Here is a 19055-nt window from a genome sequence, read left to right on the forward strand (position 1 = left end):
GTAAACCAGGCTAGCCTTGAACTCACAGAGACCCACCTGTCCCTTGAAGCACGATTAATAAAAACTCAGAGAGAGAAATTGGGTTTCAACATGAAGGTCAGGAGAAGCAAAGCAGCCAGCCACTGGCTCTTACCTCTACCTCAGTCTGAAAATGGTGATCCTGTTGGGGGGAACTTGGGAAACGGGATGTTTGGGATAAAGGAAGGTTGGATAGGGGAGCAGGGAAGCACATATCTTAATTAAGGGAGCCATCTTAGGGTTGGCAAGAGACTTGGTGCTAGAGGGGCTCCCAGGTGCCCAGGGCGATGTCCCCAGTTAGTTCCTGGGGCAGCTGAGGACAGAGAACCTGAAATGACCCTATCCTATAGCCATACTGATGAATATCTTGCATATCACCATAGAACCTTCATCTGGAGATGGATGGAGATAGAGACAGAGACCTACACTGGAGCACCGGATTGAGCTCCCAATGTCCCAAGGAGGAGCAGAAGGAGGGAAAATATGAGCAAAGAAGTCAGGACCACGAGGGGTGCACCCACCCACGGAGACAGTGGGGCTGATCTATTGAGAGCTCACCAAGGCCAGCTGGACTGCGACTGAAAAAGCATGGGATAAAACCGGACTCTCTGAAAATGGCGGACAATGAGGGCTGCTGAGAAGCCAAGGACAATGGCACTGGGTTTTGATCCTACTTCATGTTCTGGCTTTGTGGGAGCCTAGCCAGTTTGGATGTTCACCTTCCTAGACCAGGATGGAGAGGGGAGGACTTTGGACTTTCCACAGGGCAGGGAACCCTGACTGCACTTCAGACTGGAGAGGGAGGGGGAGAAGAGAGGGGGGAGGGGGAGAGGAGAGGGAAGAAGGGGAGGGAAAAGGGAGACGGGGAGGGAAATGGGAGGCGGGGAGGAGGCAGAATTTTTTTTTCAATAAAAAATTATATTAAAAAAAAGAAATTTCAGAATGAGACTGTGTCTGAGAGCTGTCTCCTCCTGTTTTATAATCCACTCTAGGGCTGGGATTCAAGACACGCACCACTGGGATTAAAGGCATGCACGGCTCGGTTTCTCTGGCAACTAGTGTGGTTACTGGGATTAAAGGTGTGTGTTATCACTGCCTGTCTGTAAGGCTGAGCAGTGGGGCTGTTTTAATCTCAGATCTTCAGGCAAGCTTTATTTGTTAAAATACAATTGAAATGCCACTACAGTATCTGCCTCCCAAGTGCTGGAATTCAAGGTGTGCACCCCTACCATCTGGAAGAAGACCTACTTTTAATCTGGATCTTTGTGGTAGGAAGATCCACCTTTAATCCGGGCCATGGCTCCTGTGTCAGCCTATATAAAGGACATGGAAGAAGGAAGTTTGATCTCTTTGCCTTCTTACTCTCTCTATAGCTGGCAAGTTCATTCATTCACTAACATTAGGGCTTACTTCTTTGGGATTCTGGCATATACTGATGACCAGCTGAGACATCCAGCTTTGTGAACCGAACAACTATTGGATCTTGAGTCTTCCATTGGTACATAGCCCTTGTTGGACTAACTGGGTCATGACTTGTAAGTCATTCTAAAAAATCCTCTGTATATTCATTTTACTAGTTCTGTTCTTCTAGACAATCTTGACTAATACAACACAATTATACATGTCATTGGTAAATATTTTTTAAAAAATATTTTTTAAAAATTATTTAAAACAATCTTTTCTCAATTTACATATCAATCCCAGTTCTCTCTCCCTCCCCTCCTCCCCGCTCCCTCCACCTTCCACCCACCCCACCCCCATCCACTCTTCAGAGAGGGTATAGCTTCCCATGGGAAGTCAACAAAGTCTGGCACATCATTTTGAAGCAGAACCAAGGCCCTCCCCCGCTATATCTAGGCTGAGCAAGGTACCATTCCACAGGGAATGGGCTCCAAAAAACCAGTTCAAGCACTAGAGAGAAAAACTGGTCCCACTGCCAGTGGTCCAGCAGTTTGCCCCAGCCACACAATTGTCACTCACACTTATCTTCTTTGTGTTTTTTTTTTTTTTTTTGTGGGATGTGTGTGTGTGTGTGTGTGTGTGAGAGAGAGAGAGAGAGAGAGAGAGAGAGAGAGAGAGAGAGAGAGAGAGAGAGAGAGAGAGCGTGCACTCATACATGAGCACGTGGAGGAAAGAGGTTGGTATCAGGGTCTCTCTCTGAATCTGGAGCTTGTTATTTCAGCTAGACTGAGTGGCCACCAAATACCTGGGTTCCTGTTTCTTCGTCTGCAGCACTGGGGTTGCAGGAAAATGAATTAGTGCTTGGCTTTTACATAGTTACTGTGGGTTAAACCTCGGCACTCATGCTCGTTCAGCAAATACTTTACCCATTAAGCATCTCCCTAGTCCTATCGTTTCTTTACATTCTTTCTCATTAAGAGCCTTTTGCATATGAATTTTCCACCCCATCATATTTGTTACAAATTTTTCCTGCTTGCAGACTATGACTTCAATGACCTTAAAGAGACTCTTTGTCCCCCCACCCCCTGGTTTCTCTGCTTCTATCCTAAAGTAAGCTTGATATTTAACTTTACATTTATAATCTACATTATACCTTCTAGACATTTCAAGTTTCTACTTGTTTGGTTTTTTACTCTTTTTGAAATGGATCTTTTAATGTTGCCATGGATAGTATCTAACTCTTAGGCTCCAATTACCTTCTTGCCTCCCAAGTTGTTGGTACTACAGGTACATGATGCCCATATTTTATTTTATTATTTTAAATTAGCTGTTGAATACATTCGTGATTCATTTTGGTGTGAACATTGGAGAACTATCTCTTTAAGTTGTTTTTCTCACAGTTAAACAACTTCCCTTCATGAATCTGATTGAGTTGCTTTACTTGAATAATTTTAGGGATGAATTGACATCTTAATTGTTATTTGACTTGTTTATTATACAAGTACTTCATATGTCTCTCCTTTTATGCTAGTATTTTAAAAACTATCTTTAAGCTAATTCGTGTTCTCTTCAAATGGGACCTTCTTATTTCTGAGATGTTTTTCTACTTGTTTCACGTTATGTACTAGTAAAGCTAATGGAGTAATTTTCTCCTGTGGCATTTTCTCACAGTTTGTTGCTATTATAAAGGAAGACTGTTGCATTCGTATGCTTATTTTATACACTGCCACTTATTAATTCTCTAAGACGTTTAGTTGATTGATTTACTGGTATTTTGAGGACGACAAACATATAATCTAGAAGAACTATAATTATGAATCCTTTTTAACTAGCAATGCTTTGAATTCATTTTTCATGTTTTACTAGTAGCATTAAAAAATGTCCATAATGTAGATTGTGGGGAGCACTGTTGCTTTGTCCTTGACATTAAAGTGCACAGGCTTTCAGGCTTTTACCCTTAAATAGAATACTGGTGTTTGGATAAAAAAATAGATTCTTATGTTAATATACATCTTTCTATTTGTGTTCATTAAGAGAAATGGGATTTGTTCAAAGAATTTTCCATTTGTGTTTATAAATGCAGCATTTTCTTTTTTTGCTCTAATGCTCTGATGAATAATATGAATAATTTTCATAATGTTGAACTGCACTTACATGTTCCTTTTCATGCCATATTGGATGCATTTTGCTGGGACGTTCTCTGGCAGTTTTACACCCACACTCATCACTAAAACTGCTCTGATGCTTGAGCACACGCCCTTTGTTAGCTTGGAACGAAGATTACGGTAAGAGAAAAATACATTGGATGGTTTCCATTTTTATCCTTGCTTTAAAATGTTTTAACTACTATTTGGATTTCTTGCCCCCCCCCCTTTTTGTTATCTGCTGCTTTTGTATTTCTGTTTTATCCAACATTCAAAATGACTATTGCCTGCTATTTTCTTTGACTGTCCCCTCCAAAAGGGTAGAGACAGGGTTTGTATTTACTTCTCTTCCTATCCTCGACTTCTTGAAGCATAGATATACGAAGATGAACATGTAAAGAATCTCTTCCATAATTGGGAAAGTTTGGTGGGGGCTTTATTTATTGGAATTATTCATTTATGTTCCATTAAGTTTTTCACACTAGCTTCTCATTTCTTAACTGCCCCTTTAGGGTCCCTCTTGTACATCACTTATATTCTCAGTGCTTTATATAAGCTATTCAGGTTTGTGTTTTCTAGTTCCCTTTCCATTTCAAATCAACCTTTTTTGTTGTTTTTATGTTCCTGCCTATCTATAACTCACTGCTTCTCAACCTGTGGGTTGCAGCCCCTATGAGGGGGATTGAATGACCCTTTCACAGGGATTGCATAAGACCATCAGAACACACAGATATTTACATTACGATTCATAACAGTAGCAGAATTACAGTTATGATTTGATGGTTGGGGTCACCAAAACATGAGGCACTGTGTTAAAGGGTGCAGCATTAGGAGGATGAGAAACACTGCCACCAGAAATGCCATTAAACTTGTGCTCTTGGTGTCTGCTGTTGTGTAGCAATGTCCTTTCTTGCTTCGCCGTTGCCGAATACTCCTATCTCATGTTTTTCGAATATCATCTGTTCTGAAAGCAATTGAATTTGCTTATTTGACTTGAAATATACAAAAGCCAACTGTGAGAGTTTCTAGCAGGTGGTTATTATATGCTAGATGATCAAGTGTTACTTCAGTTTTGAATTTCTCACTGGCTTTTGACCTTTCTGTTGTGAGAGCCTTCGGAAACTCCGAATTTACGAAGTGAACAACTGAATTCACAAATTTGCTTCTAGTTGTCTCCATTTTTTCTATTTCTAGCAGTCATAACCATTTATTCTGCCGTAACTCGATGGTCTCATACAAGGGAATGCCGTGTGATAGGAAATGAGGACAATGGAGAGTGCATACTTTGTTTTAGGAAGTAGGTACAACAGCAAGATACTCACACCAAAATTGTTAGCTACCATTATAAGATCTCAAGGTATTTTTTTCAGCAGTAGCTGAACTTTAAAAACTAATGTCAACTCTCCAATTTTGATGACAAATTCAGTTTGAAACAACTAACTCCAACAAAACACACTCCTGTGCACTGATTTTGGTCTGTGAGTTTGGGGTTGAAATCTCTGGGTCAAAGTGTGTTTTGGCTATTAGTTCCAATGTTATTTTATTTATAGGAAGTAAAACAATTAGCACTATTGGCATGTGAAAGATAAACAATAAAATACATCTAGATTAAATGTAAAAGTCAATAAAAATTTTGTTTTAGAAATGCATACACCTATATAGTCACTACCCCAATCATGGGGTATTTTCTTGTTCCTTTCTGATGTATCACTACTCACAATCACTGTTCTCATTTATGTGACTATAACTGAGTTTCTTTTAATAGACTCCATATAAGTGGAATTAGAAACCGGTGTTCTGACTTATGTGACTATAGTTTCTTTTCCCTTAATAGACCTCATGTAAGTGAAATGAAACAGTGTGCGCTCCTTTATGTCTGGCTTATTTTATTTAGCATAATGTTTTTTTTTTGAAATTTGTTCATTTTCTTACACATTTCTGCTGTACATTCTTTTTATTGACATATAGGATTTCATTTTACAAATATATTGCAATTTTCTATCCAGGCCTTCGTTAATGGGTGTTTTGGGGTTGTTTCCTATAGGATTTTTTTTTTTAATTTAGCGAGAGGATAATTAAAAGCATGGTGGTAAATGTCCAATTAGAAAACCTGCGTATTATTGAGAAACTTCAGCTTTTGATTACAGTTAGCTTTTGTTTGAGAGGATGTTGCCATTCTGCTCTTCTCTCTCATTTTGTTATGTTTTTGTTTCCCTTGCATCCCCATCACCGTTATCATTTGCCATCTATTGTTGCTGTAATGAAACTTTTGGAATTCGCTGCACCTAGGGCAGATGCAGTCCAAGCAGCGCTCTACCTCTCATTAGAGGTACCAGTTCCTGATGGAAGTACTTATTGTCTGCTAATAACCTGGGGAGGGTTGTGTGAGGCCAGCCGTACTTGCTAATGCATCCATTAAGAAGCCTTACTAGTAAGAGAATGTTCCGATCTGAGTTATCCACACTAGGAATGTTAAAACACAAACAAGGGGAGCATCAGTGATTTTATGACTGTGCTTGTGTTAGCTAACAATTAGCTGGGAAATCTTCATGGATGTAAACCTTAAGATATAACACAAAAATCATAAATATCAGGACATTTGATGCATGTATTTGCATATTCAACAAATACTTAATTTTGAAAGTAACTTCTGTGCCATTCCAGGATCCTGACACCCTTTCTCTTTCTTTTCCCACTGAAAAGTATTATCCCAGCCAGGCAGTGGTGGCACATGCCTTTACTCCCAGCACTGGGGAGGCAGAAGAAGGTGGATCTCTGCGAGTTCAAGGCCTTCCTAATCTATAGAGCTAGTTCTGGGACATCCAGGGCTATTACACAAAGAAAAACCTGTCTCGAAAAACCAAAAACAACAACAACAACAACAACAACAACAAAACACAACCCCCCCCAAAGCAAAAAGCAAACTACTATCCTGAATTTGATTTTTAATATTTTCATGGACATATGGATTCCTTTAATGTATATATGCCAATAAATGGTATTTCATGTTGCTTTTCTGATTTAAAACTTCACATAAGTGGTATCATCTTGGGCGTTTTTGTTTTGTAACTTTTCTTTTTGCAACTTTCTATTTGTAAAAGTTTCCATGTTGACATAGCTCTAGTTTATTTTACTTCTTCGATTGAATGAGTCTGTCACCATTAATTCATCCACTGTGTTCTTGATCAGCCCTTAGTGCTTCCAGATTTTGTTAACATAATAAACTCATCAGTGAGCATTTTTATGGTCTCCTTATGGACATACACATAGAAGTGAATCTCTAGGATTCTTAACAAATTGTAGATAGAATATGTGTTCTCTCTTCCTCCAGTGAACCTAAATGCACTAAAAATTTGCAAAGTCATTTTATCTGACAGTTTTTAGCAGCTCATTGTAATAGGTGCTAGACTAAGTCAATATAATAAAGAGACGAAATTCCCTGGGCTAAACAATCTACAAGTGTACTTCTCTTTGATAGCAGTTGAGAGTCCAGTTCAGGTACATGACTCTGCTCCAGAAAACCATATTACGTTTTATTTCTCTGACATCCCTTAGGGCAGTGGTTCTGAACCTTTCTAATGTTTGGATCCTTTAATCTAGTTCTTCATGCTATGGTGACCCCGAACCATAAGATTATTTTTTGTTGCTACTTCCGAACTGTAATTTTGCTACTGTTTGTGAATTGTATTGCAAATATCTGTCTTTTCTGATGGTCTTTGGGGGTTGAGACCCACACGTTGAGAAACAATTGCATAATGGCACTATTCTGAAAATTACAGCACTTAGGCCAAATATTGGCCACCCCTTGATTTTTAAGACCATAAGCTAAGACTGGTTCTTGTATTTTAAATAGCCAAAAAGGGAGACTCTTTCATGTCACATGAAAAAAAAAAACCTCTGTCCATAAACAAAGGTTGCTTGGAACACTGACATACTCTTCGTTTTCATATTATCTCAGGCTACTTTTGAACTATAGAAGCAGCATTAAGTACTTGTGACAAAGGCTTTATTATCCAAATAGGTCAAAATATTTTTCTGGTCTTTCAAAAAAGCTTTGTGACCTTTACTTTTGGGTGCTGCTATTTCTAAAATGGATAGTCACAAGTACTTCTTTCCAGCCATGGGAAAGAGGAAGGGTGAGCCAAATCCCTTCTCAGGGGATCTAGTTCACTCATCGATCGTTGGCCAGAACTGTTTTTCTCTTATTGCCTTAATGTCTTCAAAATTGTTTTCCAGATTTGTTTTTCTTCTGCATATAGGTATGCACTTTATTCTTGCTATTCAGCTTTTAATTTGTAAAAGCTCATTCCTTAATTTCATAGAACCATGAATATATGTTTAAGACGGGGTTTCATGTAGTCCCAGCTTGCAATGCAGATAAGAATGACCTCGGACTTCTGATCAGCTTGCCTCCAACTCCAGGTTAGAGGTGTGTGCTACCATGTCTAATTTATGCTATGCTATGAATGGAACTCAATTGCCATAGACAAACAACCTCTCCTTTCCTAACTCTATCAAGATAGTAATGACATTTCTGAGACAGGAAAAACAAACCAAAGGCACTAATTATATTGAAAATATCTTTTTTGAATGTTCTCTGTTTTTTCCCCATCATTTTGGAATTTTTTTTTTGGTAAAAAAGAAACAGATGCAGAAAATGAAAAGAACAAATGTGCATAGATTAACGTACTGTGAAGGGAACATTTTGTCACCTAGGTCATGAAACAGTACTTGGACAAGCACTTGAGGACGTTTTACATTCCCCACCTTACCATAACTGCCCCCTTATCTTTAGTTACCAACATACTGAGTTCTAGTACAATTTTGTTACATTTTAAAAGACATTTTTACTATTGAAATATACACACTATCTGTAGGTACACATTTTATCAGTTTCTTTAACACTTAACTCTTTTTTTATTTTATTTATTTATTTTTTACATTTAACTCTTGATGAAACCAGAGAAGAAACCTATAGTTTCTCACAGTCTGGGATTTAAGAATTTTACATTTATGGTGGGGTCAAATATGTTTTTCTGTCCTCTGTACTTCTAGAAAATTGGCCAGTGGGTCCACAGACTGGATCAAATTGGGGTTTGTTCCTTTAGGAAATAATATAGATGGAAGCTGACATGATAATTCAGTTACCTTTCTTTCTTGTGGATACTTGACTGTCTTCTTGCAGAAGGCTGCCCTAGCACAACAGCTATCCTCTTTAGTAGAAGCAGTGTGCCTTCTCATCAGTGACTCTGAAGATTGGGCCGATTGAGATTCCCTCCAAGAAAGAATGGGTGAGAGCCCTTGCATGAGGTCTTCATCACTTCCACCCCCACCAGTTGTGTATAATTCTGCCCTCAGTACACATGGCCTCATCATCTTGGTAGGCAACAGAGAATCCAGACTGTGGGAGGACTTCATCTACACAGCTGTGCTGAAAGTCAGCATTTGGACTACGGTGAGACTGCTGATGGAGTAGTTGCTCTGGGGTCAATCCAAACTCCTGTAAGTAATCCTGATGCTAATTGGTTCACAAAATTGGATGTTGGTGAAATTGTGTACTTTAGTTAGTGCCTTATGTAGTGGGAAGCAAAACTTTGTACACAGCTTCTCCAGATTCTCCAGATGTTCATGCAACATACCTGTATTTATTAAGTAGTGGAAGTTGCACAATGGTGCTATGTTCTTGATTTTGTTTTTCAAGATAGGGTTTCTCTGTGTAGCCCTGGTTGTCCTGAAACTCACTTTGTAGACCAGGCTGGCCTCAAACCCAGAGATCTGCCCATCTCTGCCTCCCAGGTGCTGGGATTAAAGGTATGTGCCACCATGGCTCGGCAATTCCCATGTTTGTTTTTTTCATTTGTTTCATTGCTATAGTTTCATAAAGACCAGATTAGTACTGGGTTATCAGGTGGTACAATTCGTAGGATTTAAACACTAAAATGGGCTTCGATGCTTCATAATTAAAAATCAGTTGAGCAAAATTTGAGTTATAATTTCAAGGTCCCTTTTCATTCTGCGACACGAGGCTATGCAACAGGCATGTGTACAAGATTTAGAAAGCAGAGATAAAGCAGCTATTTTCCCACTGCACGTTATTGCAGCACTCAGCTAAATAAAGCCAGATGCAACTTCCTGTGGGCTCCAATTCATCAGAGTTTCTGTGCACCCTGACTCGGAGTCCTCTGAATTGCTATCCTTGCAGACTGAGAACCAGTGATCCTAGGTAGTGAGATGTTTTGAGGTGGAATGAAGGATAGTCAGTTGAATTTGACTTTCAGATATTTCACATAAATGTATGTGTTTGTTTTATATATGTGTTATAAATTTACTTTGAGTCAGAGTACATATACAGAAAGGTGTCTATGTATGTGTGTGTGTGTGTGTGTGTGTGTGTGTAAAATGAGCTAGGTCAAATCTGCCAGTCCTATCTCAAACACAATACCAAAGGAAATTGCACAGGAAAGCTGTCTGCAGACTTCTCCATCAGAAATCTGCACCTCCCCCATTCTAGCAACTGGATATGTGGAACTGGTTAGTGGCTTACTGCTGATCTTCACACTTTTTGTGATTCTTACTTTGCCAGTCTCGCCCACAATTTTGCAGTTTCAGTCCCTGAATTAAGGCCTTATTCTATAATACTGATAATGATTCAGTTTTCCTGTCTGACTCTTGACTAATACAACCCTACAAATACAACCAAAGCTTTCATACCTTGTCCGTAGGCTGACTCCAAAATTAGAAAAAAGTACATAAAACACCATATATATGATAGCATAATCATTGTTCACTGTTGAGTCATATAATTTGCCAAGAAATGCCAAGCCAGTAAATGTGCTAAAATTACTTCACCTCCTCTAATAGCTCCTAGTACTAAAGCGAAATGGATTTTCTCTCTGTGACTATTTCATGGCATTTTCCTATAATCCATCAGTTGAATAAAATCTATTTCAGTTTGCTGATGTTTGGAACATGGGTTTCCTACATTCTCAAAAGTTTTCCTAGTTTTTAAAAATTGAGTTTGTTATAGTTCCTCCATTTTTTGCCTTGTCCTTCCCTTTCTTTTGCCATTGGTGGGAGTGGGTGCTGACCCATACCTGAGATCTCAGCCAGTCACTACCCCCCATGCTCTTGTCAGCTGTATGCAATTCTGCCCTGAGTGCATCTTGGGAGGTGCTCTAGAAGACGGGCTGTGGAAAGTTAACTGAAGGAGAGGACTCCCATCAACACAGCTATGGCGAAGTCAGCATTTGTGCTGGGGCGAGACTATTGATGGATTGCTGTTTCGGGGTGACACAACGTTCATATATATCATTTAAGAATTCTAGTAGCTTGTTCTTGTTAGGGTTTTCAAGGAATGTTTGTAAATTTTGTTTTATTTATTTTGAAATGGGGTCTCTTATAGCTCAGTTGAGCCTTGAACTTTCCGTGCAGTCAAGGGTGCTCATTGAACTCCTGATCCTTGCGCTTCTATCTCCTGAGTGCTGGAATTAAAGATGCAGACCCTCACATCTGGCATTCAAATTATAAATCCTTCTTTCCTTTTCAAAACCTAAAGCATAAGCATTCTTTATTCTTTTTTTTTGTGAAGATATGCACATGTTTGTATGTGAAGCTGTGCTTGGAGGCACTAGTGAAGGCCAGAGGAGCATATGGAGCATCCTCTGTTACTCTGTCTTATCGCTTTGACACAAGAATTCTCATGAACTTGGAGCTAGGCTGCCAGCCAGAAAGTCACAAAGGCCTTCTCCCATAGTGCTGGACTAGTAGGTGCATATGCGTGGCCATACCCCACTTTTGTTTTAGCATGGTACTGGGGTCCAAACTCGGGTCATTATGTTTGTGTAGCAAGTGATCTTACCCACAGAGACAACTCTCCAGCCCCTCAATGCATTATTATTATTAACAAATATTGTATTATGTATAAAAAAGTAGAAATGGAACTTAAATGTCTGATAGTGTCTTCCTTATTTCTTATGAAAGACAGAAGAGGGTCATAAAGATGACTCAGTGGGTGAAAGCATTTGCTGCCAATTTGACAACCTTTGTAATCCCCAGGATTCAAGGTGGAGAGAAAACCTGAAAAGTTCTCTTCTGACCTCCATGTCTGAACCAGGGCATGTGTGCATTCACACACAAACACACACACACACACACACACACACACACACACACACACACTTTCTCTCTACATATATATGAATGAATGTATGACTATATAGATTCATGTATATGAATGAATAAATAGATAAACGTGAATTTAAAATGTACAAAATCAGAGGAAAACATGTTTTCAAATGATTGGTGACTTGTATTATGTAAACACTTTAAAACATTTGTAATATTCTGAAGAATTTGACATGCAAAAGTACAGATTAGCTTTATGACTGAGTCTGATGTTTTTGGCTTGAAAAATAAGAAAACAAAATGAGATTGTAAGCAGCATTTGGATATTTGCACAGATTAGATTCACCAGTATTTATACATTTCATTTATTGTATTTACTAGAATTGTTAAGTACTTATTTAATTAGATTGTTTAATTGTTCAGTGAGTGCTAAAGGCATTTACAGTATTTAAAAAGAAAATAAAATATATTTACAGATTTAAAATGGCTAAGGGAATTTTATTTATAAATTGGACTGATTATAGCTAGAATAACATTAGTAAATTGAAATTAGAAGTTTAGAAAACTAGTTTTCAAGTTTCCTAATTTACATAAATCAAAATAAATGAAACCCATATAATCATCTTTCTTGTATGCATATGTCGAAGTTACCTTTTTTCTTTAAATTGGAATGTTGCTTGCCTTGAACTCATTGTGTAGCTAAGGATGATACTCCTTTCTCTACCTTCCAAGTGCTGGAATGAAGACACCATTAATAACACTAAGAAATTTGTTTTTATCATTTTTTCTTAAATTTAATTTCTAATTTAAAATCTGCATATAAAACAATGAGTTTTGTTATGACGCGTTCATATATTATATCAGCCCATATTCACCTTAACATTATCTTTGCCTATTTTTCCTGGTTCCCTTCATCTTCCCAAATACTGCCCTTCTAGACATGCATGCAGACAGACACAAACTTACTGTCGCCTGTTACTGGTAATGCTATATTTAATGAAGCCATTCACATGTTTCTTACTATGTTAAAATAGATATAACAAAAATTTTACTTGAATATATAACTCAGTGATCATAAATTCACAATGCTGTGCAATTATCATTCACGTCTAGTTCCAGGGTAGTTAAATCACCTCCACAAGCTAGCCTTGCATCCATTATACAGTCACAATCAATTCATCTCTCCCCTATGCATCACACAACCAATCATTAACTTGTTCTCTGTCTCATGGATTTGCCTAGTTTGAAAGTTCATATAAATGAAATGATAGAATACATGGCCTCATGTTTCTTTGTTCTCCCAGTGTATCATTTTGAAATTCATCAGTGGTTCATTAGTTTTTATCCTTATCTATATCTTATTCATTCATCAGATGATGGCTCTTTGAATGGTTTAAACTTTCAGGCTATTATGGAAATTTCTGCAATGAAGATTGTTTACAAGTTTTTGTGTGAGCATATTTTAACTTCTCTTGAGTGCACACATACCTGCCAGGGCAAGTACTGGGTCATTTGGTAATTCTATGGGAATATTACTGAAAAAAAAAACATCTTTTTTAAAAATCTTTTTTTAATTGATTTTATTGAGCTATACATTTTTCTCTGCTCCCCTCTCTTCCTCTCTCCTCTCCTTCAACCTTCTCTCATGGTCCCCATGCTCCCAGTTTACTCAGGAGATCTTGTCTTTTTCTACTTCCCATGTAGATTAGAGCCATGTGTGTCTCTTAGGGTCCTCATTGTTATCTAGGTTCTCTGGGATTGTGAATTGTAGATGGGAAAAACACCTATCTTCTATAGTAGCTTCATTTTATTTATTCATTTTTTGCATTTTCATTGTAATTGGGAATGTATAAGGTTGCTAACTTTTCCATCTCCTTTTTAGCTGTTTTTTTCCTGTCTTCTTTTCTTTCTTTCTTGCTTCCTTTTGTAGTCACCCAGTAGGTAGGTGTGAAGTGGTATTTCATTATGGGTTTTGATTTGTGTTTTTTGAGTAGCTGATTACATTGAACATCTTTTCTTTATGATTGGCAATCATGTTCCTTTCATTTCCGATTTTAGTGATTTATGTATTCTATTTTCTTAGTCTGTCAAGACAAGTTTATCATGTATAATGGGTTGTTTAATCTTAATACATTTATGCATTTCCCTATTTTCATTGTATAACTGATTTCAAGTTCCATTGTTTTGGACCTAGATACTTTGAATGGTTTCAATATTTAAAAATTTATTTATTTATTACTGAAAAATAACGTTATTTATATTTAAGGTTTGCAATATGAATTTTTGATAAGTATATTTGTGTTTGTATTGTGGCATTTCAAATTCTTATTTTTTCACTGAATGTCAAATTACTGACTATCTTGAATGCTTTGATTTCATGGTAAAGGACCCATTTAATTTTTTATAGGGTATATGTAACTTGAAATTAAGATTCCACAGCTTTGGTTTATCTGAAAATGTCTTAATTTTGGAATGATAGCTTCCTAAACAGAATTTTGGTTAACAGAATATTTTGCTTTGGTACATTACTAAACATTTTACTATACATTTTGTTGTATTTCTTTGTGAAATTCAAGGTTTCTGAAGATAATTTGTCAGTTGACCATCTTGAAGGTCACTTATATGATAAGTTACTTCTCTCTTCTTTATTCCAAAATCCTTTCACTATAAATAATTATAAAGTTTTAGAGTAGACGTTTCCACGAATTTAGTCTAGTTGATTCTTGTTGAGTTTCTTCAATGTTTAGGTCCATGTATTTTATGTTAATCTTGTAAAAATCCTTCTGCCTCAGCTTTCTGGGTTTGGGATTACAGGCACACCTCTATGGGAATATCTGACTGTTATTTAGTCACATTGTCACTTTGCGGATTTCATTATGTTCATTTCATTATTCTCTGTTTATTACTACTATACTTATGTTCTTATATTTATGCTGTTTTATACATATACACACATGTGCACACACACACTCACACTCATGTATATCCCTTAGACAATATTATTTGTTTTCTTTCGGGTGCTCATATTGGGTCACTTAAATTATTTATTTTTTCTTGTTCTCTCATTGTCTCGTCTGCCTGGTAAGATTTGTTGCTAAATTTCTCTAGTGAAATTTTTCTTTCCGTTACTTTTTTGGCTCTGGAATATCTAATAGGTTCTATCACATTTACTCTTGCTTTATTGGTTATTGTGTGTTCGATGACATGACATCCTCCTGATTTCCTTTACCAATTTGTCCATGATTTTCTTTAGCTCACTAAGTACGTTTAAGAAATTTAAAGTCTTTGACTAGCCTATTGTCTGATAATTCCTCAGAAATAGTTTTGACTGATTTCTTATCATTCCAACAGTATTTTGGAATATTTTCTTGTCTCTTTGCATTCCTTATAATTTTTGTTGAAAATGTGCATATAAAGTATTTCAATGTGATAACTCTAGGGTTTAGATTCTCATCCTTTTCATCGACTTTCTTTTTTGCTATTTTTAAATTGGAGTTATTTAGTGCCCTCTCCAAATAACATTTAATTTTTTCTTTTTGTATATATAGTTATTGAAGATGGTCCCTTGAGTTAGTAGAGGCTAATATTTTGATAGACTTCCTTGAAATGCTTAGGAACAGAAAAAGAAAAATCTGATTTTATACATTGCCTTTGTCTTGGGAGTTATTTCAAAGCTAGTTACATTGTTCAAAATTCTGAGCCAGGTGGTGGTGGTGCACACCTTTAATCCCAGCACTCAGGAGGCAGAGGCAAGCTGATCTCTGTGAGTTCGAGTCCAGCCTGGTATACAAGAGCTAGTTGCAGGACAGGCACCAAAGCTACAGAGAAACCCTGTCTCGAACCCCCCCCCCCAAAAAAAAAATTCTGCCTCAGCCTTCACTTCGTGCGTGAGAAGTTTACCCATAAGAGAAGGTTAATAATTTCTACACACAAATTCAGTTTTGGTTTTCTCAGTTCTCTAATCTATCTGCCTGCTTTTTGTTTTTGTTTATTTTTGAGATTGTGCTTTAATTACATTTCCCCCTTCTCTTTGCTCCCTCCACATCCTTCCATACACTCATTCCTGCTCTCTCTCCTTTTTCATCAACTGTTATAGCATGCATACATGTACTTGTATATACAGAAGTCCATATAATGTTACTTGTATGTATGTTTTCAGGGCTGACAGTTTGGCACGGGACAACCAACTGGTGTGCTCTTCCCTTGGGAGGACCACCTCTTCTGCTCCCAGCTTTATTCAGTTGCCTATAGTTCTTTGTGTAGGCTTGTTATCTTCCTTGTTTAGATCCTGTTTGGGCGGTCACGTTGGTGAAATTTTATGGGTGTAACTTCTGATGTCACTAGGAGACATAATCTCAGTCAAACTCTCTGACCTCCTGGTTCTTACAATCTTTCCACTCCTTCTTCTGAAACGTTCCCTGAGTTTTGTGTGCAAGAGTTTTGTGTAGATGTATCCACTGGGACTGTGTTCCACAGCACTGCATGGTGATGGATTGCTTTTAAAGGCCTTTATGCCCACACAGCTCTTCCTTCCCATGTTTCTTGGTCTATCTCTTGTTTGTCTCCACTTTTGAGTCTTGCCACAGTTTTTTTTTTTTTTTGTAGTCAGTTCCTTTGTGTTTAAATCATTTTGACAAATGCTGCCCAAGATATTTCCAGTAATAAAAGTGCATTGAGTCATGTTCTATAGAAACAAACTCTTGTATTTGATTGTTTGATTCTAAGATGTCCCCCAGGTATCATGTGTTGACAGTATCATTTCTACTGCAGCAGTGTTGAGAGGTCAGGTCTTTGGGAGGTGATTGGATCATGAGAATTCTGACCTCATCAATGGATTAGTTTATTGGCAGATTCATAGCTCAATAGGCTATTGTTATGTGATATAAATTTTAAGAGATAAGGCCCAGTTGGAAGAAAGAGATAATGGGGTTATGACCTTTGGAGGGCATGGTTTGACCTCCGGCACTTTGCTTTTGGCTGGTTATATATGGATACTTCTGAAAGTATAAGTCAAATATTTCTTTTCTCCTTATAAGTTATTTACCTTAGGTATTTTGTTACAGTAATGGAATAGTGATAATACAGTATGTTAAATCGGGTACATGACTGTGAATTCCATTTTTGGTCAGGACAAAGGATATTTCAGGATTCTTCCCATGAAGGCTGTGGTGATTTGAAAGAACATGGCCTCCTAAACAGAGTGGCACTATTAGGAGGTGTGGCCTTATTGCAGTAGGTGTGGTCTCATTGGAGGAAGTATGTCACTGTGGAGGCAGGCTTTGAAGTCTCATGTATGCTTAGGCCATGCCCAGTGAGACAGATCACTTCCTGTTGCCTGCATATCAACATGTATCAGCTTCCTCTCCAGTACTATGTTTGCCTGCATGCTGCCATGTTTTGCCATAATGATAGTGGACTAAACCTCTGAATATGTGCGCCAACCCAATTAAATGTTTTCTTTGTAAGAGTTTCTGGGGTCATGGTGTCTCTTCACAGCAATAAAAACCCTAACTAAGACAGGAACCATCTTTTTAGTCAGTGGATTGTGGACTGAAAGTTGTCTCAGGTCTGGAAACTGAACTAAGAATCATGATATTTCAAATAGAAGAACTGGCCTCTGGTTCCTGCTTACTTACTATGTAAGGAAAACCGTACATGGCAAGCAGAGTACTCTTGTACTGTTTTTAATCTAGAGATGATATTCTCCATTAAATTTCTTTCTTTCTGTATATACCAATTTTCAGGCTTCCAAACAATAGGACCAAGAAATCACGGATGAAGACATCTACAGCTGTCAGCCGCGTGAATATTTTCTCCTCTATGTTGATTTTCTTGGGTATTTTGTGATGAAGAGTTGACTTTTACAAGGTGGAAATAAGCAGCCATAATTTTGTGAGTAGAAGTTCTGGACTGATCTGCTTGGTACTGAAAACAAATAGCAGAAGTTCAAGCTGTTAGCATTGGATCTTTGGCAAGCTGATTGGGGAAATGATAGTGGGCAGATTTTTATCCCTCTCTTACCACGTTTGTTTTTTCTCACATCACTCATGGCTGTTGTAAACCTTTGAGAAGATTCTAGAGTCTGCTAACACAGACTTTGAGAGATTTTCTTCCAGTTTGTTTTTTGGAAACAAGGTTGCATGGTGGAGCTTCTGGTTGGTCTAGAACAAACCAGAACTCAGAGATCCACCTGTCTCTGTCTCCTGGGTGCTGGGCTTAAAGCCATACGCTATCATACCTGGCACTCTCATACCTGAGCTTACAACTCACATTTTATGGAAGGTTGGATGACTGGAATTTCCTCTGACATTTTTAGTGATATGACCTTGTCCATGGGCTTTTAAAGAAAGTTTACTGGAGAGATGGTGTGGATTTCTTCTTTGCTACTGTGCAAAACAGGCGTTCCAGGCAAGTTTTCTTTCTTTTGATGGCTAACTGTGATTTCTAATGAATAAAGCTTTATTCTAGGGTCAGCAGGGAGCATTAGTTACAAAGTTTTCTTTTGTGGTAAACTGGGAATGGCCTGTCTGGCACTAAGCCCTGAAATACGGAAGATGGGCATTCCTTTGGGAAGCTAATATGTACAAGTGGACGTCTTTACTCTTTCCATAGCATGATTTTTTTTTAAAAAAAAATAAAAGCCTGCTATTTATTATTTCGATTTTTGGTTGTTGGAGAAGGCCAACAAATGCTTTTCTGGGCAAAGGGATTTGTGAGGAATATGTTGGTGGATTAATACAGCTGTTTTGTTTACAAAGCTTCAATTAGTTCCCTATATTAAATCCCCATTTTTCTTTCTTCTTCCCGTCTGTGCTCACTGAGCCAGAGCCCAGAGTATCTCAAGGGTTCTTTCAGAAAGGCTGGGCCCCATGTCTTTCCCAATTTCCTCTTAATATATTCTAGTCTGTGGTCTGACATCTGTTTCAACTGCCAACTTGTTCGTATCCACTTTCCTCGAAGAGATGTACTGGGATCGCTTTTGTTGGCAACTTCCAGCTCATTCTTTTGCCTCTTAGAGGTTTATTCCTTTGTACTTGTATTTGCCATTATGCATTTATTTGAATGGGATCCAGGAGAGATTGGGAGAGGTGCATTTATGTTCTCACCATCTTGAACTAGAGAATAAAAAGTGCTAGGAATCATTCCAGGGATGCATCATTTACAAAGAAAAGGACGGCTTTTAAAACCCACGCTGTTCCTCTTCATCTATCACTCACCTTGAAGATGTATGTGAGAAAATGGTGATTGTTTGAGAGGAAAATGGTAGAGAAGTATGGGATTGATATAGTTTCTCTTTCCTGGAAGAACAAAGGTAATTAACCTCACCTAAGTGGAAGGTTCCTACATGGTTACCACTACCAAAGGTCA

Source organism: Alexandromys fortis, unplaced genomic scaffold, assembly GCF_014885135.2.
Source record: "Alexandromys fortis isolate MF-2015 unplaced genomic scaffold, M_Fortis_MF-2015_v1.1 scaffold_114, whole genome shotgun sequence".
Classification (NCBI taxonomy): Eukaryota; Metazoa; Chordata; class Mammalia; order Rodentia; family Cricetidae; genus Alexandromys; species Alexandromys fortis.